The sequence below is a fragment of the Dipteris shenzhenensis genome, chromosome 28, assembly GCF_047967505.1.
Source record: "Dipteris shenzhenensis isolate YYH24624 ecotype China chromosome 28, Dip_SZ_1.0, whole genome shotgun sequence".
Lineage (NCBI taxonomy): Eukaryota > Viridiplantae > Streptophyta > Polypodiopsida > Gleicheniales > Dipteridaceae > Dipteris > Dipteris shenzhenensis.
In genome coordinates, this window is record NC_141623.1 from 28,752,984 (window position 1) to 28,780,318 (window position 27,335).

A 27,335-nucleotide genomic window follows, 5' to 3' on the forward strand; every position below is an offset into this window, starting at 1 on the left:
GCTGATAGGCTCAAATTGCCTTGTGGGATGCTATTTTTTATGGACGCTTTGCACATGGATGCTATTTTATGCTGAGGGACAGCTTTGAAACATTGCAGGTGATGCACTGATAGTGCTATGCTCTCTTGGATGAGACATTATTGATTCATATGCCAGTGGACAGTGTTTATGCTTGAGTCATTTGGCACTTATTGGCATTTTCTTTTGGGCCAGATTTGCTCATATGGTGCATAGTATATGCACATGAGTCAGATGCATCTTTTTTGATGCTTTGAGCTTTGAATTTTGGTGATATTTCACTTTATTGTGGCATACACATTTGGGTGCACCTGGTATTTGGTGTGATTCTTTCTTGTAGGCACTAGCATTTGGGATTTTGTTTCATTTGCATCATGGCATCCTCTTCCATGTCTGAAAAGGACTTTTTAAGCATTAATAAGTTTGATGGGACAAACTTTTCTTTGTGGAAAGAACAGATAAGGGATGTGCTTATTCAAAAGAAGCAGATTAAACCCTTGGCAGGGATTGAAGCTAAGCCTGCAAATATGTCTGAGGATGATTGGAATGAGTTGGATGCATTAGCAAAGTCTTCTATTAGACTTCATCTTGCAGAGTCAGTTTATTTCACAGTAGTAAATGAGCAGACTACGGAAGATTTGTGGAAGAAACTGTGTGCCACTTATGAGAAGGAAACTGCCTCTAATAAAGTTTACCTCATGAAGAGGTTGTTTGAGCTGCAGATGAAGGAAGGAGTCTCCATTGCTTCTCACTTGAATGAATTCAATATTATTTTCAGCCAGCTTCAGGCTCAGAAGATGAATTTTGATGCGGAGACTAAGGCAATATTTCTCTTATGTTCATTGCCATCCTCATGGGATACCTTCCGTACAGCTGTCAGTAACTCTGCACCTGGTGGAGTACTGAAATTTGATGATGTTGTGGGTAGCTTGTTGGCCGAGGAGATTAGACGAAAGTCTATGATGGCAACAAGCAGGATGCAGCCTTAAATGTGCAAAGGGGCAGATCACAGTTTAGGGGGAAGTCCCAAGAAAGAGGGAAGTCTCGTAGCAAATCTAGGGCACGGCACATCAGCGGTTTGAGTATTGTCGTGTATTGATGGGCATTGGATAGTATGCTCACTAGTTGTTCTCTCTTAAAGGCACATTGTCCTTTAAGTGGGAGGTTGTGGGGGTTAAAGGTTACTGTGCCTTAACCCCGGTTATGTACAATACTCAAACACACATATAAATGAATGAAAAAGAAGATTAGGGTGGTTCTGCACCCACCAAAACTTGTGTGGCTCTCTGTCTCTCTCTCTCCTTCTTCTGTTCTTGCTTCCGTTGAGAGCACTCTCAGTCTCCTCTACCAAAGTAGATGCACATCTCCTTGGTACCCTTCATGTACCTCATGATGCACCTCCCAATGCCTCTTTCTTGGATTAGCCATATACCGGCTAACAACTCCCACTGCAAATGCAATGTCTGGTCTAGTAGCTAACATAGCATACATAAGGCTCCCAACTACTGATGCGTAAGGAACCTTGGCCATCATGGCCCTTTCTTCATCTGATTTGGGACTATCTATATGACTCAGTTTCACATATGGAGGCAATGGAGTACTCATTGCCTTCCCCCCCTCCATATTGAAACGCTGCAATACTTTTGTAACATACTTTTTTTGTGAAAGTGAAAGGAGTTTCCTAACTCCGATCACGCGTGATGCGCATACCAAGAATATGACCTGCAAGTCCCAAATCCTTCATATCAAAGGCCTCATGCAACTTGGCCTTTAATGCATCTAGCTCATAAGTATTTAGCCAATAGCATATCATCCACATATAATGCCAAGATTATCAAGCTATTATCCTTAGCCCTTTTAGTGTAGAGGTAGTGATCAATTTCACTCCTTCTAAAACCCTGGGACCGAATGAAAGCATCAAACTTCTGATACCATTCTCTAGGTGCTTGCTTAAGACCATAGAGGCTCTTCTTTAGCTTGCAAAAACTAAATGCTCTTTGCCCTTTTCTTCAAAGCCTTCTGGCTGCACCATGTAAATTTCCTCATGCAAATCCCCATGCAAGAAAGCTGTCTTGACATCCATCTGCATAAGCTCCATATCCTTTGATGCCACTAGTCCAAGCATGCATCTAAGTGTAGTCATCTTCACAACTGGAGAGAATATCTCATCAAAGTCCACACCCTTCTCTTGCTTGAACCCTTTAGCGACCAAACGGACCTTGTACCTAGGCACATCATCACCTGTGACCTTCATTTTGTAGACCCATTTACATGGCAATGCTTTCTTTCCATGTGGCAAAGAAACCAAGTCCCAAGTCTTATTCTTCATAAGTGAACTCATCTCTGATTGCATAGCATACTCCCACTTGCGTTGATCCTCGCGCATCATAGCCTCTCTGTAGCAAGAAGGCTCCCTGCAATCAGTAAGCATCACATAGTCTACCCCTGGAACAAACCTATCAGGCGGTCTAGACACTCTAGATGATTTTCTCAACTTGCTGTGCCACCTGCATATCAGCCACATTTGGCTCATCATTTCCACCAATAGATGATCCATCATCTACCCTTAATTGTATACCTACGGGAGTACTTGGTGGTACCATTTCTTGCACATTTGGTGCATGGACAGCTTGCTTTCTATCAACATATGTAGGTGGATTCACATCCTGGAAAGTGATTCTCCTCATTTCCACATCCCTCATGGGTGCCTTGTGGATCTTCTTCTCATTGAAGACTACATCATGGCTGCGTATGATCTTCTTTGCTTCTAGATCCCAGAGACGATAGCCCATCTCTCCACTTTCACCATAACCCAAAAAGATGCATTTCCTAGACTTAGGATCTAGCTTCTTTTGAAGCTCTTTCGGCACATATGCATATGCCTCACACCAAATATATGCAAATGAGAGTAAAAGGGCTTCTTGCCACTCCATGCCTCTTCAGGAATACCACCATTCAAACTCTTACTAGGTGATCTATTGATCACATGCACTGCAATCTTCATTGCCTGAGCCCAAAAACCACCCAAAAAACTTGCATTGGAAAGCATGCATTGCAACCTTTCTTGAATGGTATGATTCATCTTTTCTGCAACTGGATTTGGCTCTGGAGTACGAGGGGATGTGAGCTCCCTCTTAATCCCACGTGTATCACAGAAATGCTGAAAGTCATGAGAGAGATACTCTCCACCATTGTCAGTCGGTAGACATTTAGGCGTTCTACCTGACTGATTCTCAACCAAGACCAGCCAGTTCTGAAATACCTGGAACACATCACTCTTCCGAGCTATAGCATAAGCCCACACTTTCCTAGTTGCATCATCAATGAATGTCACACAGTATTCAACCTCGCCTAATGACCATGTAGGCATGGGACCACATACGTCTGAATGCACCAAATCAAGCTTTTCAAACTCTTTCTTTCCCCTTCTTTTATGGGCTGATTTAGTCTGCTTTCCATAGAGACAGTGCTCACAAAATTCAAAATCAAAGAAACTCAAATGCGGTACATAACCGAAACGGCATAAGAGTTTCATTCCATTCTGGCTCATGTGCCCCAACCTACAATGCCACAAAGAAGTGCTTGGCTACTTGTTTATTGCAACAACATGATCAAATACCCCTGATACATGTAAGGGATACAAAGTCCCACACTTGGCACCCCTGGCCAAAAGCATAGAGCCCTTCTGAATTTTCCAACTCTGAAAGCCAAAAGTGGTGTGAAAACCAACATCATCTAGCTGACCCACTGAAATAAGACTCTTGGTTAACTTAGGCACATGTCTCACATGTTTCAAAATAAATGCAAACCCATTTGCAAAAGAAAACTTTATGTCACCTACTCCCACTATGTCACATGCATAGTCATTTCCAAGATGCACACAACCTGTCTTTCCACTGTCATAAGTGGAGAACCATTCCCTATGGGGAGTAACATGGAATGAAGCACCAGAATCCAAAATCCAATCCTGGGAATATGCATCATCTGAAGTGGTAAGCAACTCTACAAATAAACTAGACATGAAGAGAACGTCATTGTCACTATCATGTGTGACTGCATTGATCTCCTCAATCTTCACTTTTCCTTTGTCCTCCCTTGGACTCTCTTCCTTTTGATTTGCACCCCAATTTGCATTCTTTTTCTTATCCTTTTGCTCTCTTTTCAGCTTGTAGCAATCCTTTTTCATATGGCCCTTCTTGCCACATTGGTAACACTCAATGATCCGTGTCCTGGATTTGCTATGCGACTTCCCTCTTTCTTGGGACTTCCCCCTAAACTGTGATCTGCTCCTTTGCACATTTAAGTCTGCATCCTACTTGTTGCCGTCCATAGACTTCCGTCTAATCTCCTCGGCCAACAAGCTACCCACAACATCATCAAATTTCAGTACTCCACCAGGTGCAGAGTTATTGACAGCTATACGAAAGGTATCCCATGAGGATGGCAATGAACATAAGAGAAATATTGCCTTAGTCTCTGCATCAAAATTCATCTTCTGAGCCTGAATCTGGCTGAAAATAATATTGAATTCATTCAAGTGAGAAGCAATGGAGACCCCTTCCTTCATCTGCAGCTCAAACAACCTCTTCATGAGGTAAACTTTATTAGAGGCAGTTTCCTTTTCATAAGTGGCACACAATTGCTTCCACAAATCTTCTGTAGTCTGCTCATTTATACTATTGTGAAACAAACTAACTCTGCAAGATGAAGTCTAATAGTAGATTTTGCTAATGCATCCAACTCATTCCAATCATCCTCAGACATATTTGCAGGCTTAGCTTCAATCCCTGCCAAGGGTTTAATCTGCTTCTTTTGAATAAGCACATCCCTTATTTGTTCTTTCCACAGAGAAAATTTTGTCCCATCAAACTTTTTAATGCTCAAAAACTCCTTTTCAGACATGGAAGAGGATGCCATGATGCAAATGAAGCAAAAATCCCAAATGCTAGTGCCTACAAGAGAGAATCACACCAAATACCAGGTGCACCCAAATGTGTATGCCACAATAGAGTGAAATACCACCAAAACTCATGTCTCAAAGCATCCGACTCATGTGCATATACTATGCATCCATATGAGCAAATCTGGCCCAAAAGAAAATGCCAACTGCAATGGCAATCCAAAATGCCAATTAGTGCCAAATGACTCAAGCATAAACACCGTCCACTGGCATATGCATTAATAATATCTCATCCAAGAGAGCATAGCACTATCAATGCATCACCTGCAATGTGTCAAAGCTGTCCCTCAGCATAAAACAGCATCCATGTGCAAAGCGTCCATAAAAATAGCATCCCACAAGACAACTTGGGCCTATCAGCGCATCCAATAAGGACCGCAATGCATCCAAATGGCCTATAAATCATCCACTGCAACCCAATGCACACCACGAATGAGCGCACAAACTGCAACCAAAGTGATCTGCATAAGGTATGCTCAAGAAATCATAGTCCCACGGTAATGACCGCTACTAAAAATAGAACCTGAGATGCCTCAAAACATGGGCGCCATTGCATGATCAGACTCAGCAAGAAAATCTGCAAATATCTCTCTTCTACCGGAACTCCAAAATCCCAACCGATGAGTGAGAAATGGGAGTCAACACTTATCCATTGCCATGTGGCATAAATCTAAGGTTTCAAAACCTTAGAATGAAAAATGCATAACAGAGAGACGAAATCGAATACACAGAGATCTATAACTCTGAAAATCCTCCACCGAATCGCGTAAGAACTGACAGGTAGGGGTTTTTCGGCGTTCAAAACGCAATGGGACAAACGGTTTTGGAAACTGTGGTCCTAATCATTGGGTCCAACACATGGACTGAAAAACGTTTTTGGAAACAGAGCTGTTTGTAAACTCCACTGGAGTGCGAATGATGAGCAACATATAAGTTTTAGGACCTCCTGAGTCCACCAGCACTGACAGATCTGCAAATGGTTGCTCCAAACTTGAGTTCCAACACCCGGGCAGAAAAACACAGAAACTGACACAGTGAGTCAGAATTCCAATGAAATGATCCCAGATTCAAGAATGAAGGTGTTTCCAAGCTCCTGAATTGAGGTGGACACTAAAAGCAAGCAATAGTTGCCTCTACAAGTCAATATGGAGTCTTTGTCATCGAACGGAAGGATTAAGACGATTTTTCAATGTGGTAACAACATGATCATAATCTTCAGGCATACTTTTGAGCAATACTACCATTGCATCATCTGTAGTGATTGGAGAGTTGATAGAAGCAAGTTGAGTCATGAGACTCCGCATGTGATTGACCTAGGCAGCCAAGGGAGTGCCACTAGCCATCTTCAATTCAAAGAAAGCAATCTTAAGTGACAATTTTGAGATGTGAGAGCTAGCACCAAAAATAATATCAAGCTTCTACCAAGCTTTAGAAGGAGACTCCAAATCAGAAATGTGATGAATATAGTCATCTCCTAAGCCAAGAGCAATAATGCCATAGGCTTTCTCCTCTCTAGCAAGATCTCGTGTCGGGCGTGTAGGAGCTAAGGATTCTCCAGCATTAGAGGCTGTTGAAGAAGAAGTTGAAGCAAGCTTGACAAGCCTCCAGAGGTTTTCCCTCATTAATGCAAACTTAACTTTCATCTACCATGTGTGAAAGCCTTTACCATTGAACTTATCAATATTCAAGAAGGTAGCCATGAGAGGGTCTAACCCAAAATGGGCAGTGTCTACTCTCTTACAAGGCTAGAAAAAGTTGAAAAGCTTCAAAGTACAAGCATTTAGTGTAGCAAAGACTTGTAACCAAATTCCATAAAAATCATAATGAAAATGATACTTCAACTTGCATGCTTCATAGAGGTGGCTAAATGAAAGTATTCCAGGCAAATCCAGGTATAGCAACCTAAAGGAAAGTTGTAGCCATAATTGTACTGATGCTATTCAACACTTTAAAACATCAAAAATGCCAAAGTAGCATCTAATGTAGCACCAAACTCACAACATTGTCAAAACTGTCCAAAACAGAGGCTTGATCTTGGAGGGCTTGTATCTCACTCTTCAAAGCAAAGAAAAGAGGGCTTTCTAGGTAGAAATAAAGCTAGTATAGTAGAGAAGAGCCACTAAAGAGGAAAGGTGAAATGTCGTGTCACGTCACCATAGCCAGGAGCTTGATTGTCGATTGGTTTTTCATCTGTTTCTCCCTCCCTAGTGGACCATTTCACTTCAAATCTGTACAAGGGCTAGCTCATGATGATGTGCAAGCATGTCTTAGAGGAATTTTGAAATGATTGCTCCAGCAAGTCGTATTACACAAAATGGTGTCAGGAAGAAGGCGGCTGTTGCGGGTTTGTGGGGACCATTGCCTAATTGCTCTGATGTGGAAGGTCACCCATACGAAGGGTCTCTCTAGCCAGAAGGACTCTGGGAATGGTTGCTTGTAGGTAGAGAACTCAGCCCTCCAAGTGTTGGGCAGAAAGGGGCAAAATGGAGAGGAAGGTGAAGAAGAAGAAGAAGATGATGACATGGCATAAATGGGCTCAAGGAGGATCATAGTGCTCTGATACCATGTTGAAGAAGTGAAAGGAAAGCATGAAGCTGAACACAAAACAAGAGAATGCTTGCTTATGGAATGAAGAAAGGTGAGGTCCATATGTAGGCACCTCTACATGAGCCACCAAGCTCCACAATCATCTCCTCAATCAGCTCCTAGAATCTCTCAATCAGTCTATGTGGCATCTACCACCACCTAACAGTGCTTATGGGCACCTAACTGTGCCTCTAGCACACACACATAGAACCTAAGGTGTGCCTTATCCCATCATAAAGCTCTTTATATAAAATCATACCTTCAAGGAGTTCTCTAGTACTTTAAGTAGCGCTCCAGGAAACTCTGAGGACATTAGGAAATGTTGTATGAGGTGTAATATTTTTTGCTTTTTGAAACCATTGTTGGTCATAAAACTTACCATTTCTAAAATAGCATTAACAACCTTGGCATTATTGTTGCATAAGTAGGGAATAGGAAAGATCTAGGAAAGGATCATTTTGTAGGCTTGGCCAATAGGTCTATTAGATTGAAAGTGGATAAATCTGGATATAGGAAAAGGAAGTGCTTTTGTTTTATCAAACTTATCCACTGTAAAGGTACCATCTCCTAAATTTCAATAGAGAGATTCATAAAATTTGTGGATAGAATGGTTTCCTTAATCTCAATGATAGGTAGTGAATACTTCTAAAAAGGATTATTTGGATCTCTAATAGCATTTGGATGAAGAAAATATTTTATATAATTGTTGTTAATACATAGAATATCATCAATGTATCTAAACACATGTTTGAAGAGTGGTAACAAATCGATTCTACCAAGTCTCATGAGCCTTAAAATGAAAGAAGACTCATACCAAAAGAAATATAAATTTCACCATAATGGGGCGCATGAAAAACCCATTAGAATCCCTTTAACTTGTTTCCAAACTCTATCACCACATTGTACAAAATGAGTGAGAAGCCATGTTTGTAATAAGATCAATTTATCTTCGTCTAGGCAAATAGAGTCTTGTGTATTTGTCATATATTTATACCACTTTGGTTTACCCCATGTTCCTTTTGACTCATTAAGATGTGTCAAGATGAAGGGATGCATGGATTTTTGCTTAAAGGTTACAGTAACTACTTTAGCAGGTATGGTAACTAATTCATCCTCCCCATATAAAGGTAAAGATTCATAACATTTTGCTATGTCTGCACAAAAGATAGAGTTAACCTTTGTCAGTAGATTAGGAGATACCTCAAATATAGAATTGACAATCCATAATAAAGATGAATCCGCCTTTAAAAAGATTTTAGCAATTAAGGTTTTGCTATGTGCCCATTCCTTTAAAACATTCAAGGGAAGAATAAATGCAGCTATGAGCATTGGTAATCCACCTATGAGATCTTTTGTGTGGTTTAAATATTGAACACAAGAAAGGTAGACTATCATGAGATGGTGTCACACTACATAAAAGGTGAATTAAATCCTTAAAAAGATTAGAGGCAACTTGTTTTTGGACGGTCCATGTATTTCCATCCATGCAAGGGTTGAAGTCCAACCCATTAAGTCTACGGCCAGTCATATCATGTATCCAATGAATGCATTCAAATTCCATAGTATTAGAGCATTTGTCTGATCTTGAAATGTACAAATGTGACCCCTCCATCCAAAAATGAGATTGGAAAGTATAATAATTAAACTGGGATAGAACTTATTAAAGCGAGAGGAGTAATAAAGATAAAAGATGCCAGCGGTTTCTTTATTAAGAGAATTTTGTATCAAAACCAATCTTCCAAAAGACTCCATCAAAGAAGATCTAGAACTTGTGTCACACAAAAGGCCATTTTGAGTTTTTTTACCAAGGTAGGAGCATTGCTATTATTGTAGGTCATAAGCCTTCTTCCCTTATTGGAGCTAGAGTTTGAAGTTGGAGTAATATCACCAATTATTAGCACCACATTGCTGGGGGTATTAAAGGGTGGTGTGGATACATCCACAATGTCTTGGCAAGGAAAATTAGATCCACGGCCACTATTTTGGCGTCCTCCTCTTGTGAAACTTCTTCTAGATTTGGCCCCACCTCGAAAAGGGACCAAATTGCCTCTTACAGTGTCTCTGCCACCATATTTTAGCTTCATAAGGTTGGCACTTTCTCTTGAAAAGGAAGGGGGTTTGATTAATTTTTCAATCATAGTGAGTCCTTGCTCATTATCCATTGAAGAAAAAAGTTTGGCCTTTGGATTTTCTACATATTCCAAGACCCCTTGAATCATAAACTCTCTCACAAAGATGAAAGTGACAAGACTTTCAACTATGGGTTTTGTCAGTCCATTCAACCAAATGAGGAATGCAGTAAAGGATGCTGCTAAACTCATATCCGGGTAAAAGAAATCCAAGTGACTCACCATATACCATATAACATGGTCTACCCAAATGAGAGAGCTACCACATTTATTAGAAACACAAGCACACCCGAGGAATGGTTGTAACCAATTCCACCACAGGGATTTGTAATTTGTAGCCCTTTTTGTACTGGAGTTAAAGTCTCCTTGAACAAGTAATAGTATTTTGGAGTTAGAACATTTCCTAGCATCCATTGTAGAAAGTGTAGGTGCACAAGGAATGCTTACCTTTTTTAAAGATGCCAATGTGACTCCTTTGAGAGCATCCTATTTGCATTTATCCACATCCCCATTAGATAGTGAGCCCCAAAATTTTAAGATATCTATGGTCCATGCCAATTTCTTGTTGGACCAAGAATTTCATAATTATAATGATCGTCTCACAACTGCAGGCAGTGCTTGAAGACCACATCTAGGATGCAGGGAGGTGTTCCAATTCAGGGATTGACATGCAAGCACATCTCCTTCCATCTCTGTTCCCCCTGTTAAAGCAGAACCCACTGTCTAGAGAGCCCTCTCTAGCACATACATTTTTTATTACACTATTCCTCTGTGCCCAATTCCACTGCAACAAGTTTTGCTACCAGGACAGCTACAACCTTGGTGGTTACTAGGTCAACAATAGCAAATTTTGTTCCCAGATCAACTGTATGTTTCTGGGGCATCAGGTCAACCGCAGTAGATCTTCCTTTCTTTGGTTGGATAAGGAGGCATCCTGGCCTCAGGATATAAGATACAATCATCCTTCAACAAACAGAGCAACACATGATAAAGCTTTACTGATCAAAACAGTAAATCTGAGCTTAGGCTCCTCTCCTCTTTCGCTACTAGATATTTTGTTTCTCACTTCTATACAGTGGTTTTCTTGTATCCAAGATAGATATTCCTCTATATTCCATCTACATTTGACTTAATTGTACAAATCATATGATTATAATATAATCAACTATATCTTTGCCAAAAATATATATATATATATTCTCTCTTCACCAGATCAACATGCCACTATAGATCCATCTAAAGAATAACCATAAGATGTAATGTTAGTCATATATTCAAGGAATCATGGTGACCAAACCCCGATGGCAATATTTGTGATTAAAACCCCTCAAGAAGGTCCAAAAATATATGAACAACATTTTTACATCAAATGATATATGAGAGAAGTATTACTAGAGACAAAAATATGGTTGAATCCTGAAACAAGAATATTTCTAGGTTTATAAAGAAAGTTTCCATGATAGAACCTTTGTACTACACTTCAACCAGCAACGCTGATACCTACCACCATCCAACAAGCTTAAGTTAGGATAACTTAAGCCAGAAGGGAAGACAGGTGTCATAGCATTACTGGACTTGTTATCGATGTCCGAAATATAAAGTCAAAGATTAGACCACTGAAAATAAAAGGATTAGGAAAATTCCTCAATCCTCACACACATTAATTATCCCTTTAGAAAGGTATAGCCATATAAAGAAGCTAATGCCATTAGAAAAATATAGGCATATACTTTTTTATAATAACAAATTTCCAACTTGGTAATGCCTTTTCTCTCTGAAATTCTAATTTTCTAACAAACCCAATGAAAAAAGAATTTTAATAAGGAAAACAAGGTGAATGATTCTAAATCATTCATAAGGCCTTCCCTAGATTCAAAATAGCAAGGAAGATGTGCATTGTAGAAAAGAGAGTGAAGATCCAAATAGCGAAACAGGGTAGATTGATGAATTGAGAGCGATGAGGGAGGGGAGAGGGGGAGTGAGAGAGAGATGTGGAGGGTTTCTAGAAAATACAAACTCTAGATTTTTTTGAAAATAAGAAAATGTCCATTTTTACTTCTTCATGAATCGCCTTCACTTAGACCTACCTATGGCAGGCCAAAAACCCCAGCATAATGGGTTCCAAAAGGGCCACCATAGACAACTGTCCAGAGGTCCCATGGTGCTGTTAAAAGGTATCCCAGTCCAAAGGTATAAATAATAGGTCCTAAGGTCCCCTTAAAGGACCTAGACAAATTAGACGAATAGCTTTTATTAATTTTTAACGCAAGCAAAGTATATGGTCACCTAAATGTCCTTAATGTTCCTCCCATGGCTTGTGGCCTCAGGACCCTAGGTCCCTCGGAGTCCAGACTCTCGTGTCAAATGCGCTGGACTGCGTAGTCTTTTAGTTGGAGTCCGTGCGGTCCTTGATGTTTTGTGCACAGTCCATTAATGGTATGCCCATGCATATTATGCATAGCTCATGTGTGCTCGATGTATGATGGTCTTTTGTGTGGTAGTGTGGCATCAACCGTAGCTCTCTTTGCTTAAGGTCCGCGACCTCGATTCTATGTATCACCACATAGATTCGTCCTTGTATGAGGATACAAACTGAGACGCTACCCCATACTGTATTATTGCATACCCACGCTCCGATTATCATGCACAATGTGCAACACGCATTCCATCAATTCTATAATGATTGCTAAGCCAATTGCAATGTAATAGGCTCCTAGAAGTCGCCTTGACCCGCAGACTTGTGTAACTAGTACCTAACGCCTCAACTTAAGAGTCGAGATGAGCAGCTCTAGATCACAGCACATCATCACAATACAAGTCATACTCATGTACATTAGGAGGATGGTATGCTCTTACCTTTAAATCTTTTGAGCATTCAATGGTCACGACTTACGAAGTCCATGATCAAAGTATATGGCCAGTCGACTATTCCACCATGTTGTGACTTCTATGCTCTCAACATGTTATTTATAGTTGTGTCCTCCTTATAAATCAAGGGTCCCCCAAGAAATGAAGGGTCACCCATGAAATAAAGGGCCACATTGCATTTTCCTATTCCTACACCCGAAAAATTAAGGGTCACTTGCAAATCAAACCCTTTTGCATAAATTCTTATTTCTTAACCAATAAGCAACGGTTAAGAATATGCTATTTATCAATAAGCAACCATCTGTATTTGAGTGATTTTGTCACAAATAAAGGTCATGCCCTAATTGATATATGACCTGAATTTTACATGGTTTAATGCCTTTATCCCTTTTTTTTTCATTTTTTCTTATAGCCTCATGACTCATTAAAAGTCCCCAAAAACACTTTTGTTGGAACTAGCTACAAAAAGAGTTAATATTTGATCATAACATGCCACGATCTTTTTGACTTGTTAAATGTTATGCCAAAAGATGACAATGTATGTGTGTGTGTAGATTAAAAAGTCCCATCAATAATTGAGCCATACAATTAATTCCATCAATTGGATAAAAAGTTAAAAAAGAAAAATATATAAGGAAAAAATATTTGAGACATCTAAGTTGAAAAATGTAACTAGAGTTTGCAAAAATTTTAATCAAATAAAGAATTTTTAATAATATTGAGTTTGACGAACATAATATTGAAAAACGATGTCGAATCCTCAAGCAATCCAGGTTTCGAGGTCGGGTCCACTTACTTGCCACCATCCAAATAAACTAGGTGTTAGAACATCATAGTTACGTTTGGGTAGACAGGTAATGTCTATTTTCCCGGGCTTGTTATCGCTTTACTTAGGAATATAGACAACCATATGGATTCTTAGATAATTAAAAAAACAATTTAGCCACAAGTGAAGTTTAAGTCAGAAGTGGAGTAAGGAGTGAATGAGTGCATGGGTTAATAAGGGATTAGAGGAGGTATAGAACGATAAGTGGGCTTAGTATGTGGGGTGGTTAAAAAGAAAGTGTAAATGAAAGATTTCAAGGGGGTACATAAAAGAATAATTCATAGTTAGGGAAGTATTCATGTGTGTGTGTGTGTGTTTGTGTGTAAAGAAATAAGTGTCTGTGTGTATGAGATACATTTACTAATCAAATTTATTTTTGTGTGTGTGTATGGCGTGCATGCATACTTCATTATTGAGCAAAATGTCTGCATCTGTGATACATGATACCTTTTTAAAATGCATACTTCATTTGGACTACATCTATGTTGCGTGCAAAGTGCTTGCCACTTCTTAGAGCTTTCGACTGCCATGCAGGCATTAGTTGAAAAAATGTCCATTTGAATAGTAGATGGGAAGACCAAATATGTCTGCAACATAAAATATATATAAAGGCGTTAGTATAAGTTTAGTCGCCCTCCCCCAAGAAAGAATTACTGTAAGGTAAAAGGTTGCAACGAAAGTATTGAGGTGGTCATTAGATGTTGTGAATGCAGCGTATGTCGAAGGTTTAAGGTGGCGACTGCGTATCTTATCCGAGCCAACATATTCGTGTGTATCATGTCCAAAAGCTCAAGACATGCATACTCTACATTATCACACGTGAAGAACTCTGTGGTGGGTACTAGTTCATGATGCGGGAAAAAGTGATGGCACGAGCTACGAAGGCAAAAGGTCGTGTGGCTGCTCGTCGATAGCTCATGTTCGAGAAGGACTTGCCATGCGAAGTAGATGCATTGGAGGAGCAGGTGCCAGAGGCATGCGAAGTGTTGCCATCAAAGGTCAAAGCAACCCAGGCGTTGTCAGAGGGTACTCATGGTCGTTCTCCCAAATCGTAGATGAAGGAGCCCATCGATGAACCTTCCAAAATGTGAGTGACTTCAACTGTGTCTTGATTTTGGTGTGTTGTGAGTGCCGTCGAATGCCACCTGCTTGCAATGCTACAACACTCAACGCTCTGAATAACGCTGCATTCACCAACTTTGCCTATGCCAATGCTCCAATGTTGTTATGTACTCCAATGCTACGATTCTCGTCCCCCCCCCCCCCGATCTGTGCCATGGATCAATGCTACAACTGCCCCCCCCCCCTTCTGAATTTGCACTGCGAACAATGCTATGGCTCCCCCCCAATCAATTTGCACTTTGGATCAATGCAACAGGCCCCCCGCCCCCTCCCCCCCCCCCCAAAATCTGTTGGGTCCCTGTGCTTGTGTAAGGCTTGAATATGTACCCCCACACAGCCAGTCAAATAACACATGTTTTCCATCCTAAGAGGCATCAAAAGACCAAGAGGCAGACCCAAAAAAGCAACAACCTCAAAAGCAGTAGCGACCAAAGTTTTCAAGATCATCACAATAGGGATGGGTGGTGCAGACATCAACATCGTTGTGCTCAATGATGTGGGCAAATTCTTGCATGAGGCATGCCATGCTGGCCTTTGTTCTTCCAAGAGGGGGGGCACATTGTTTCACGTCCATTTACAGATGGTTTGCCACATAACCGCACGCAACATCCAAAGTGTCAGCAAACTCATCCAAAGGTACATAGGTTGGGACAATGGCCAATTGGGGGGGTGATTATATGCAAGAACTTGAAGCAAAAGAACTTACACACCTTCCACGGAATGTTTGGGTACTGCATGAAGGACTACAGTAAACCTCACTTCTGAACCACTTACAAAAACATTGAACCAAAGGACATGAACATCGACATGGACATGTATGCAAAATACAATGCAGAGGACATCTGGAGTCGTGTTTGCTTGACAAGCTCGAACATATTTGAACGGGTGTTCATGTATTCGAAGTACAAGATGGGATCCGGTTGCAATACTCGACAGGTGCATCATTTACATGCTTCACACCGAGAATTATTACCCCTTTGCCTCATGGGTGACCGTGTACCAAGGACGAGGCATGGACTACTCCCGTACATATTCCTTGTGGTGCACTATGGTCACACCCGCGATGGTCACACTTTCAGATGTGGGCAATATTTTCTTTGCTTCTGACGTCCCCACCACACTACCACGATTGGACTTGCACTTGCGAGGTACTTGGCGAGCCGCCTCTCATTACTTTGACATCAATCCAACCAAATCCCCCATTGCTACGTGCATCGCCTCACCTATCGATGTTCCCAATCCTATCAACTCCGGTGATGCTAGTCCGATGCTAGAGGTCACAATAGACACTCCAAGCTCCAGCGTCGATATCCCTTCCGAGTGCCCACGCAACCCTGATCATCGTACAAGAAAAAAGGCCGCTGTGCTATAGAATCCTAATGATAACGATAGCGACACACCACCCCAAATTCGTTATTTTATACCTTTGATGTCTTGTGCAACGAAGGGGATCCATATTGCGTAGCGACTACTTTCCATTTTTGTTTTCTATAATGTGCAAGCATCATCTTCCCCCCCCTTAATATTTTTCAGAAAAGCAAATTTTATTTTTTGGCATGTGAATTTTTTATGTGCAAAATAAAAAATACCGGTGTCTTCGGTCCTGCGATCGGATCACATGTCAACCCGCTACGATTTTTGAGCCTAATGTACCCATAATGTAATAAGCACTTAAGTAGAAGCAGATAGGTATATAGAAAACCAAAATTAGCACTTAGGTATTGGCTCAAGCAGATATCTTAGCAAATTAAAACAGGGCCTTGATGCGAGATGCAAAATCGAGCACTGGGAAGAGGTGATAACAAAATTGCGCTTAAGACTCTTGGCCAGGTCCTCCAAGCCCTTGGCGAGCTGCACCTCGTCCAAGCTCCTCGTCTGGAACGAGCCATCGCCTGCCTAGGCCATGGTTTGCAGGATGTGCTTAAAAGGGTCATTGCCCAACATGATGGTGTATACCACCAGCCTCGCATCTTGTTGCTTCATCCACCCCACTAAGTACACAAGATCCACACCGCCATTGTTGCCCTGTCGCTCAAAAACACCACCACCAAGATCTTGTTTGCCATCTCCGCACCTCGCATGGATTCCGCGAGTACCTCCTCCGCCCTCTGCAACCCCGCCGAGTAGGTCATGCCCCCTAAAGCTCCATACCTCAGTAGCCCATCCACAGTGGCCTCCGTCAGCTCCTGCAGCTTTGTGGCCACAACCACTATGTAATCAAAGAGAACCACCGACGACGTGTCCTTCACGGCCTGCAAGCTTATCGCGTACAAGTGGATCTTGATGAACTACACCATAGCCTCATACACGCAGCCTAACCTGTTAGCATGCCCATTATTCACGAATTTTGACAAGCTCAGGCATATACACCGTCAAGGAATGGGAAAGAGAGATGGGGACATCTCAAAAGAATGAGAAATTACAAACCCAATCCCAACCCCAACAGAAAACACCAAATGACCTGAGAGAGAGAACATACTGTCATATATGCAGGGGTGACCATAGTCCCTGCTGTCCATGGAGCCTGACTTGTCAATCACATGTGCGGAGCGTGCTTCGAGTGATCACAAGCAAAGTGATTTCCATCCTCCGTCACATAGCCATCACTTGATCCTCCCTCCCTGTGCCAGTTGAAGATCCTTGTGCCAAATGCTCGTCAGACCTGCAGACGTGACCACTAAGGCTTGTTCTGCTTCTTCACATGGGTCCACAAATTGGATGCAATGCCAGTATGCCTCGTGGGTCAACTCATCTAGGAGCACATCCCTGCCCAGCCCAGAGCATTTTGAGCTGGTTGCCATGTGCTTCTCTATGCAACACCCTCCAGTTTCACTTGGACATGGCACCAAATGAGTATGTCCTCTTGTCCTGCTTGTGATTACTACTGTCAACTTCCTTTTGGCCATGGAGGTTTACATAAGACGGTGCATGGCAACATGACTAAGATGAAGTTGGAGGAAGACATCGACATACAAGATCGGAAATATGCACGCAGAGTCCAGCAAGGCTGAGATGTGCATGATGCACTACAAGGCCATTCCTCACATCATAGAAATGCATTGCATTCTTGTTGGTGTGAGGGCCGCCATGGCACCTTTCCAATGGACGGATCAGTATGCAGCAGGCTTTATGTTGTTTGGATTGCGCTAACACATATTCATAGTCAAAATTCCCCCTTTTGCCATGGAAGCTGCGTGTCTGTTTGCACATGGCACACCCCTGACCCCTACATACAGCACTGCATAGGGCAAAATTTTTCATGGCAGGCATGCCTTTCATGGTCACCCCACTCCAAGGGAAACACACAATCATTGTTGCAAGAGGGTAGTGCACACTTCATGCCACATATGTGCTGTCGAGAATTGCAACGATGGTCACCTTCATGGTGGACCCTTAAGGAGCAAGTCTTACTCCAGTTGGATGCCTTTGCAGAGAGTACACAAGGTTTGCCGTAGGTGTGCTTCCGGCACTTGCAATCGTGGGTTCCATCATGCCCAGCAGGGTCATTACATGCGAGTACCATCCAGCCATGATCAAGTTGGTCAAACATCTACTCTTTATATTCCTCAACACAAAAAGTGCATTCTTCTCTGCAATTGTGGCGTCCTAGGCAAGAGTGATCAGAGGTATGCCCTTTCTCTAGGATGCATTTCAAAAAGCAGCTCTGGCATTTGCAAGAATAGAGGACAAGCTTGTTTTTTATCTCAGATAGTCAGGCAAGCATTTCCAGCTGTAGCTTTTGGAGATCACTATCTTCTAGAAAATCTTAAGTATTGACTTGTAACCATGCAAGCACCCTATTTCTCCTCATCTCAACCACACCAGCTAGGAAGCTTACATACGATGATAACCAACTCTCATCAGTTCCTTTGTGTTGGAAAACTCTGGCAAATGCCTCCTTCAAGGGGCTCAGTATACTCCCACGGCCTCATTCGATTCTGCTGCAAGCTCCAGACCCGCATCCGTAATTGTCAGAGTCTGACCTGCTACATGTATGGGCTCATCTTTCAACTCCTCCTAACTATCAAAGTTCACAAGCGGCATTCCATCCAAGCAGTTGCCAAGCCTAAGAGCACTTTCTAGATGCACTCTGATCCTCATGGCTATTCGCTTTGAATCTACAGGAGCCCAATCTCTTGCGCTTATTTGGGCAACCACCAGCTTCAAGTCCAGCATAAAGCTGTGGCCAGTATTGTGTGGGAAATAGTTTTTCAATTGTTTCTCCAATGTCAGAAATGCTGTCATGAAACTCAGGGTGTTGGAAGGGGGGCATTGCAGCAATCTCTACCTCCCCCCCATACATAGTGGTAAGGAAATTCTCCTTGGACTTGTTGCATATCTGGTGGATCTTTTCACAGAACTCATCCTTGAGATCCTCCACATCCAAAGCATCAACACCCTTGATGGACATATAGAACAAGCCCGTGAATAGCTTCACATTAGCCTTCACCAACCTCACACCATCCTGAAACCATTCTGTCTCTTTATCTAGATGAAAACCCTGTGCACACACAATAGATAGACATGAAGACATGAGGAATGGAAGAAAGCAAGGGAATGGAGCAAGCTACCTTCTTGTTGAATATGGTCACATTGCTGATAGCAGCATTCAGGATGGAAAGGAGCATGTGCTCCTGCTCACGTCGCTCAAAACTTCCCAGACCCTTATAATATAGCAACGCATACATGCAATCAGGTTCACAGATGGCAATCATCCACACCCCATCTGTGCACCTTCCGCCTGCTACATCCAGCAAAGAACCAGCCAAGTGATTAAGAAGGTAGAACTTTCTACTGCTTTGCTTGCACATGGAGGATATCACTTTAAAACGCCGTTTCCAATCAGCAAGAACTAGGTCTTTGCTGGGAACAAACTCCATCCACACAAGCTCTTTGCTTCCTGCAAACTATGATAGCTGAATTTTAATGCCTGTCCAATCCATACGCTGAAAAGACTCATCACGGTGGAAGGCCTTGAGTGAACTAAGGCCCCGATCATACATGGCCATGAACCTTGAGGCCTCATCATACACCAAATCAAAACCCCTCTTATATTGCCTCGTAGGATTTCTCCCAATTAGAGAAACTCCGAGCCTTGGGCACAGATAAATGTGCAAGTCTGACTTATCTTTAGCTACCACAAACTGTAACACTTGTCCTCCCTTGAGTAGCACTACCTTGCTGAGAACCTCCTGGCTTGGGTCAAGAACCGCTAACTCCAATGGCTTGCTGCAGGAAGGAACCACTGCATGACTCGATGTTTGGCCATTCATTAGTCGGTACAAGTCTCTCTTATCTGCTATCAACTCAACAGCTGTCCATGTGACCATTTCTTTTTGAAATTCTTCAATGTCATAGTTTAGAGTCATCTTGGTAGTGAAAACTGCTAGCAGAAACAATCTCTGCAACTGTCTTTTTCTTTTTCTTTTTTTGGACAGTAGCCAGATGGGTAACTACTGGTTACACTAACCAGATCAGTCCTGCTCTGGTCTAGTCACATTGACAGACTAGTTAGTCTGTAACTTGGCCACTAGCTTAACCAAACTGGCTAACTGAACCAGTCTAGTCTAGTTAATTAGTCAGTCTGGTTAGGCTGTCCTCTGACCAGATCTCTAACCAAGGTCAGCTAACTAGATGCCACGTGTCAATCACACACGTGTAGGCGCCACGTCACCTGTCACATGTTCTGTCACGTCAGCATCTGAGGTGGCTACCACGTTGATAGGATAAAACCTATATCGAGTTTTTGAGCACTATATATAGCTATGGGTAGGCACATAGCTGTACACATCTAGGGTAGGTGTGGGCTTTTAGCATTTGTGGATTTTTCTTTCACAAGCATGATGGACTGATGTATAGTTTTTTTGAGACAATAAAGTATGTTTTGCAGGGACTTCATGGGAAATGATGAAATGCAATGTGGTTGTACCAGACTTCCAGAGCAAGGGTGTCCAGTGTGTGATCAAGTGAAATGTTTTTAGGGTCATGTAAAGTCAAGTCATGAAGGGTTTTTTTATATTTTCCTGAGTCATTGCATGTTACAGGAATTGAGATGTTATGGTGTCCATGTCAAAGGGCTTTTCATGTGTGTGTACGGGGTTGCATGGGCTGTTGCGACGATGGAGTTCCTGATACAAGATAGTTGATCGTTAGGTGCATGTGAGCTAGAAGCTTGTTCAGAGAGTGCAAGCTCGTAAACGACGAACGAGTCACTGGCTATTGCTTTGGCTAGAGTTCTTGATATGGGCCAGGATCATCATGCTAAGGAGGGCATGTGATTAGAGGTTAGGCTGCCGTATTTGAGAGAGCTATGGATGCTGAGGCTTGATGACAGAGAAGGCGATACTGTGGCGTTGCTACTATGCAAGCGTAAAGGAGAAGAGAGATGCACGTGCTCTGTGAGCAAGTATAGGAGCTGTGAGGCAGTTACCTTTGCGTGGAGGACCTTGGGCGACAGGAAAGGTGATGTTGTGGCGCTATCTTGATCATATGCTAAGCTACGAGCTGCCTACTCTTGTTGGGATCCTAAGAGACGGGCTGTTTGCTTTTGCTGGAGTCTTGGGGTGCTTGGCTATGAATCTCGACTGCAAATTTGGACTAGATAGATTCTGAATGCTCCATGATGATAAGAGAGGCCGTGTTGCTGGTTTTCTCCACATGAAGGAGATGTGGCGGAGTTATGACTATGTGAAGAATTATGAGCTGTTGTTCTTGATGGAAGCTTAGGAGTGTGGGCTGTGGGTTCATAGTATTCTGAGGCTGACTGTGACTGTTTTCTAAGTTTTGGGGGGAAGTTCAATTCTAAGTTCAATCTGTTTCGGGCTGTGTAGTCTTTTGGTTCTCTCTGAGTCTGTGTGATCTATGTTCAGTCATTTTTTGTGGAGGGTTTTGTCTCGGTCCCTAATACAAAGACACATGCTCTGAAACCTGGTTCATAAGCTCATCATCTATGAGCCCACATTGCAGCTGATCCCTATGAAGTCTCAGCTATCTGACGTGGTGAAGTACATAATTCCTGGTTGTCTTTCCTTTTTTTTTCTTATCAACGTGTACTACCACGTCAACATCCCTCAGGCCTGCCTTGCCTACCACGTCAGTGCCCACGTGTCATGCCTGCCACATCATCAAGCCTAAGGTTCCACACCTTTTGGCTAGTCGACATAGCGCGTTGTGCCAGCTCCCTTCTCCTTCAACAACCCCTAGTGCCTGCATGAAGAATCAACACTTTCCATCAAGGATACACCTGCGTAGGGTCTGTTCCGTCATTTCCTTTAACATACATCCCCGTGAAGGTGTCGCCAACCTTATCAACCTTTGTACCGAGGTTCCATTAATTGAACCTGTACGTGACGGAACACCATTCTATGCAGGCGCTTTAAAAGCCTATCGCTAAATGTCGACATAATTAGTGCATCCCTCCCCTCGTTAGCTCTTCATCAATTATAGACACAGCGGGTCTATGCTCTAGTACTGTGACGAAAAGAAAAGCCTGTCGGTGGATGCAAGCTTGCCTACCATCGGCTTCTCGTAAGAAATAGAATAACTGATAGCTGAAACTATTGGTAAACTGAAAGGAAAGCATAGAGTGAACACAAACTCAGAATACTTGCATATAGAATGAAGAAGAGTGAGGTCCTTATGTAGGCACCTCTTACATGCTCACTGACATCACTGATGACTTCAGAGCTCCACAATCATATCCTCAATCTGCTCCTAGATTCTCTCAATCATCCTATGTGGCTTACCACCACCTAACTATGCTTATGGACACCTAACTGTGCCTCTAGCACTCACACATAGAAACCAAGGTGTGCCTGAGGCATACACCTTGAGATATCCCAACAAACCCCCCCTCAAGGGAATGCCTCAGGCTATGTCAAGGATACAGCTAGCACAACGTGTCTCATGCCATCTCATGGTGGTCATGGATCTATCAATGGCTAGGATCTCAAGCTGGCAAGGGTTCCCATGGATGTAAGGTAAACAAAAGGGATACAAAAAGACCTTCCAATGGTTATCTCCCCTGCATGTACATGCACACAATGTCTGCAGGAGGTACCATGGAGCAAAAAAACATACACATGGCCTACATCATAAGGTGACCAGAGGTATTTACAAAACACACAAAACACAATAGTTTATTTCATTCATTTTGGAGGACTATCCAGGCTGAGTACCTTGACTCAACATAAAAAGAGAGATCTGGAGCATACATAGAGATGATTTAAAAAGCATAATCTTCAAAGGATGCCTCATCTTGTGGAGGCACATCAACTAAAAGTAGATTGGCATTTTCTGTCTTTGAAGTTGCTTCCTTTATGGCTCTGGAAAACTTCTCATGATGATTGTTTTTGCCACAGTGTTTGCATGGATTGATTTTGAAGCAGTCCTTTGAGAGGTGATTTGTCTTCCCACAATGATTGCAAGGTGTAAACTTGCCCTTCTGGATTTTTATGGCATAATCTGTGTCATTGCCTTTCCTCAGCTCCATGTGCCTTTCTTCTTCTTGGAGAGCAGAGATAATACCTTCAAGATTAGGATTAGGAAGAATTTTCAAAGTGGTAACAATATGATCATAATCTTCAGGCATACTCTTAAGCAACACTACCATAGCATCATCTGTAGTGATAGGAGAGTTGATAGAAGCAAGTTGAGTCATAAGACTCCGCATATAATTGACATGGGCAGCCAAAGGAGTGCCACTAAACATCTTCAATTCAAAGAAAGAAATTTTAAGTGATAATTTTGAGATGTGAGAGCTAGCACCAAAAATCATGTCAAGCTTCTGCCAAGCTTCTAAAGGAGACTCTAAGTCAGAGATGTGATGAATATAATCATCTCCTAAAGCAAGAGCAATGATACCATATGCTTTCTCCTCTCTAGCGAGATCCCTTGCCGGGCATGTCGGAGCTGAGGATTCTCCAGCATTGGAGGCTGTAGAAGAAGAAGTTGAAGTCGGTTTGACAAGTCCCCAGAGGTTTTCCCTCATCAATGCAAATTTCACCTTCATTTGCCATGTGTGGAAGCCCTTACCATTGAACTTATCTATATTCAATATGGTAGCCATGAGAGGGTCTAACCCAGGTATTGGGCAGTGTCTTCTCTCTTACAAAGCTAGAATAACAACTGAAAGGCTTCAAAATATAAGCATTTAATGTAGCAAATACTTGTGACCAAATTTCAATCAATAATGCTTTTTCTTACATGCTTCACAGAGTTGGCTAAATGAAAGCTTTCCAATCAAAACCAGGTATAGCAACTTCAAGCAAAGCTGAAGCCACAGTTGTACTGATGCTATTGAAAACTTCAAAAACTCAGAAATGCTTAAGTAGCATCTTATGTAGCATCACTTTCAAAACCTTGTCAACACTGTCAAAAACAAAGGACTGAACTTGGAGGGCTTGTATCTCACTCTCCAAAGCAAAGAAAAAGGGGGTTTTTGAGGCAAAAGAAAGCTCATATACCACAAAAGGTCCACTAAGGAGAAGGGGCGCAAATCCGCGTCAGAGCACCATAGCTTGCCTCTTCATTTTCGACTGGTTTTTCTCTGTTTTCAGCTTGAATATGCAGCCATTGTTGCTCAGATTTAAGCACAGGATAGCTCAAGGTATGGAGAAGCTCCCTCTAAAAGGAATTAGAGAAGCATGGAGCAGTCTCAGAGAAAATGCAAGAAAGAGAGTCGCCGATTTTCGTGCAATGTCGTCGAGCAGCGGCGATGATACGTTAATTCCTTGTAGCCAAGGGTTCGCCCCTTCAAGATATATCTCCAGCAGGAAGGGCTTGGAGAATGGCAAAGAAACGGAGGAGAACAAGCTTAAGCAAGATTTGGGAAGAAGGGGAAGAGATGGTGAAGAAGAAGATGGAGAAGAAGATGATGATGTGGCAGAAATGGGATCAAGGGGGATCAAAGGGCTCTGATACCATGTTGGTAAACTGAAAGGAAAGCATAGAGTGAACACAAACTCAGAATACTTGCATATAGAATGAAGAAGAGTGAGGTCCTTATGTAGGCACCTCTTACATGCTCACTGACATCACTGATGACTTCAGAGCTCCACAATCATCTTCTCAATCTGCTCTTAGATTCTCTCAATCATCCTATGTGGCTTACCACCACCTAACTATGCTTATGGGCACCTAACTATGCCTCTAGCACTCACACATAGAAACCAAGGTGTGCCTGAGGCATACAACTTGAGATATCCCAACAGAAACGCCATGTTAGCCCACTGCTCTCAACAGGCCAACGTACTCCTTCGCTTGAATCATCACCTTCTTAAGGAAGAGGGTGAGCCTATTGCTCTGATACCAATGAAATCTTCCTTTGTAAAAGACAACAAAGACACTCTCATTTCTCTCCCTCTCTCCCTCTCTCAACAGATATACTAGGGCCTAGGACAATCGTCGGGCTGGACCCCCCTGAAGGTTTTTATTACTTGAGAGAAAACTGAGTACAAGAGTTCAGCGTGGAAGCTGTTCATACAAAATTCAGACGTGAATGAATTATTACATGAGCTCTTAGGCTCTCTTTCTTGGCAACAAGCCACTTGTCAAACTCTACATTACTTTCCTAATTACATGCCACTAAGGGCAACTCTGGAGTCTTCGAAGCACTTGGTCACGCGAACCGCCTCCTAGACTCTTATTAGACTCCCATAGCGCTTAGGAAAATCACTCTTCCTAGTACCTGCAACAATTAATTAAAGCGCACCACCATGGCACCCATTGATTGTTAGCACTTTGCATGCAAATAACACATTGTGGACTAATTCTACTCACAGTGGGCGTCCCCATTGAACACATGTGCACACATAACAAATATAAAAATATAAATTTATTCTCTGGTTGACCGAAGTCAACGCTCTTGATTATAATTAAGAGGCTTTGACCAAGAGTCGAGGCGCGTTAATTATAGTCAAGTCTCTCCAACCGAAGTTGGCACATCTTGGTTAACCGTAGTTAACCCTCTTGGCAATAAACCAAGTCTCGTTGATTGAAGTCAACACGCTCTGACCGTAGTCAGCTCTCTGGTTCTCTAGTTAACTGCAGTTAACCCTCTTAGTAATAAACCAAGTCTCCCCGACCGAAGTCAAGTTTACTTGACCAAAGTCAAGTATCTCTGACCGTAGTCAATTCTTTGACCATTTAAAAAAAACTCTTTGACCATAATTAACACAAATGGAAAACTCTTTAATTATGATCAAATAAATGGTCAACTTTGACTTAGGATATTTGCATTGTGGTGACATGAATGACTTCCATCAGGGCTAAGACTCTGCAGGTTAGCACCACTAAACAACAATCTACCATGCTGCATACCAGGTTCACTTGACCAGATGCTACAAAGCTCCTCCTCCAACTTCGAGAGTTCTAGCAATAAACAGGCACCATAGTCACAATCCACCTTGCTGACATTGCAACACAGATCATTTACTTTCAACTCTTGATCATTTCCATCAAGAGCTTCTTTACCAGCAATGTTTGGACCCTTTGAACAGTGGTCATTTGCTTTTAGCTATTGTTCATGTACATCACCAGCTCCTTTACCAAATATATTTGTACTATCTAATGCGTTGTGAAGCACACTACCTGCACCATTATCACTATCCACCTCGATCGCGGAACAGCGGCCATTTGCTTTCAGCTCCTGATCATTTCCATCATCAGCTCCTTTGCAGGTAATATTTGGACCATCCAATGCATTATGAAGCACATTTTCTTCCCAGGGACGTCTTTCTAACAAGTAATGTGGCAGCACACGCTTGAATACATCTGAATCATACTATTTAAATCGTTTTGCTTGGATTTTTTGGCATCCAGACATTGCTTCCAAGCCTCTTTGGCTTCATTGTACTCTCTCTCCAGATCTTCTTTGCACATGACCCGCAAGAGATTGACAAAATCATCATCTGGCAAGGCAGTGTACTCCACAAAATGAGAGGCGAACAACAAATTCAAGATAGGTTGAGCATCAATGGAACAATAGACAGCTTGTGCTTGAGTGTTGGTGACCACCTTAGCTGGAATGCGCATGTAGACAAGCAGGGCAGTTCTGTGGTGGCCTTGGGAGAGCATAAAGCCCACCGGTTGGTGGTGCTCATGATCACGGGCAGCACTGGCAACTATTTGGGAGGGCATGAGTTCATGGAGGCGCATAGGCATATTGAATCCTGGCAGAAGCTTGAGGTCATCTTCTGATTCCTTGCGAAGAGAGATTTGCAGCCTCTGGGTTCTCTTCTTTCGGCTAGGGATGCTCGAGCTGCTGGACTGAGATGTAAGTGAGGGGCTTATGTTTGCACCCTTCACGCATGCACACACAGCTGCAAAGCTCCATCAGATATCTCACAAAGTTGAAAGCCACATCCTTCCTGCTAGCTTCGTGCATAACCATTTGTTTGTTCCCACGCCAGTAAAACAAGCAAATTCGATTCTTTTGAGGTGCACATGCAACGTAGAGGCCAGGCTTAAGGGCATCTGCATTCATGCTTTCCAAGTCCCTTCGAGGTAGCAAGCCCTCTTCTTTGAGTAACTGAGTGCATTGAAGCCAAGCTTGGCAAGCTTCCCTTGCTTATCAAGGGTTGCCGATCCTGGCAAGAGCATGTTACAGAGAGCTGCGATTTGCCCCTCAGGGATGAGCACTTTGTCTACGAAGGATAGGTCTTGCTTGTCGGAGATGATTTCTATCAAGCAAAAGATGGTAGGGGGGTGGCTAGTTAAGCTTGCAGCACCTCCATTCTCCATAGGTGTAGGCATGGTGTGCCTGCGAGGGGCAATTGGGGTGCTCTTGGGGGTAGCAAAGGGAGCTCCATTTGTAGTGGTAGGACGA

General features: G+C 42.4%; 1 pseudogene; it reads right to left on the reverse strand.

Moving 5' to 3' along the window:
* Window positions 1–10,454: 10,454 nt before the first annotated feature.
* On the reverse strand, window positions 10,455–27,262 carry LOC147883413 (uncharacterized; annotated as a pseudogene).
* Between the last annotated feature and the right edge of the window lie 73 nt (window positions 27,263–27,335).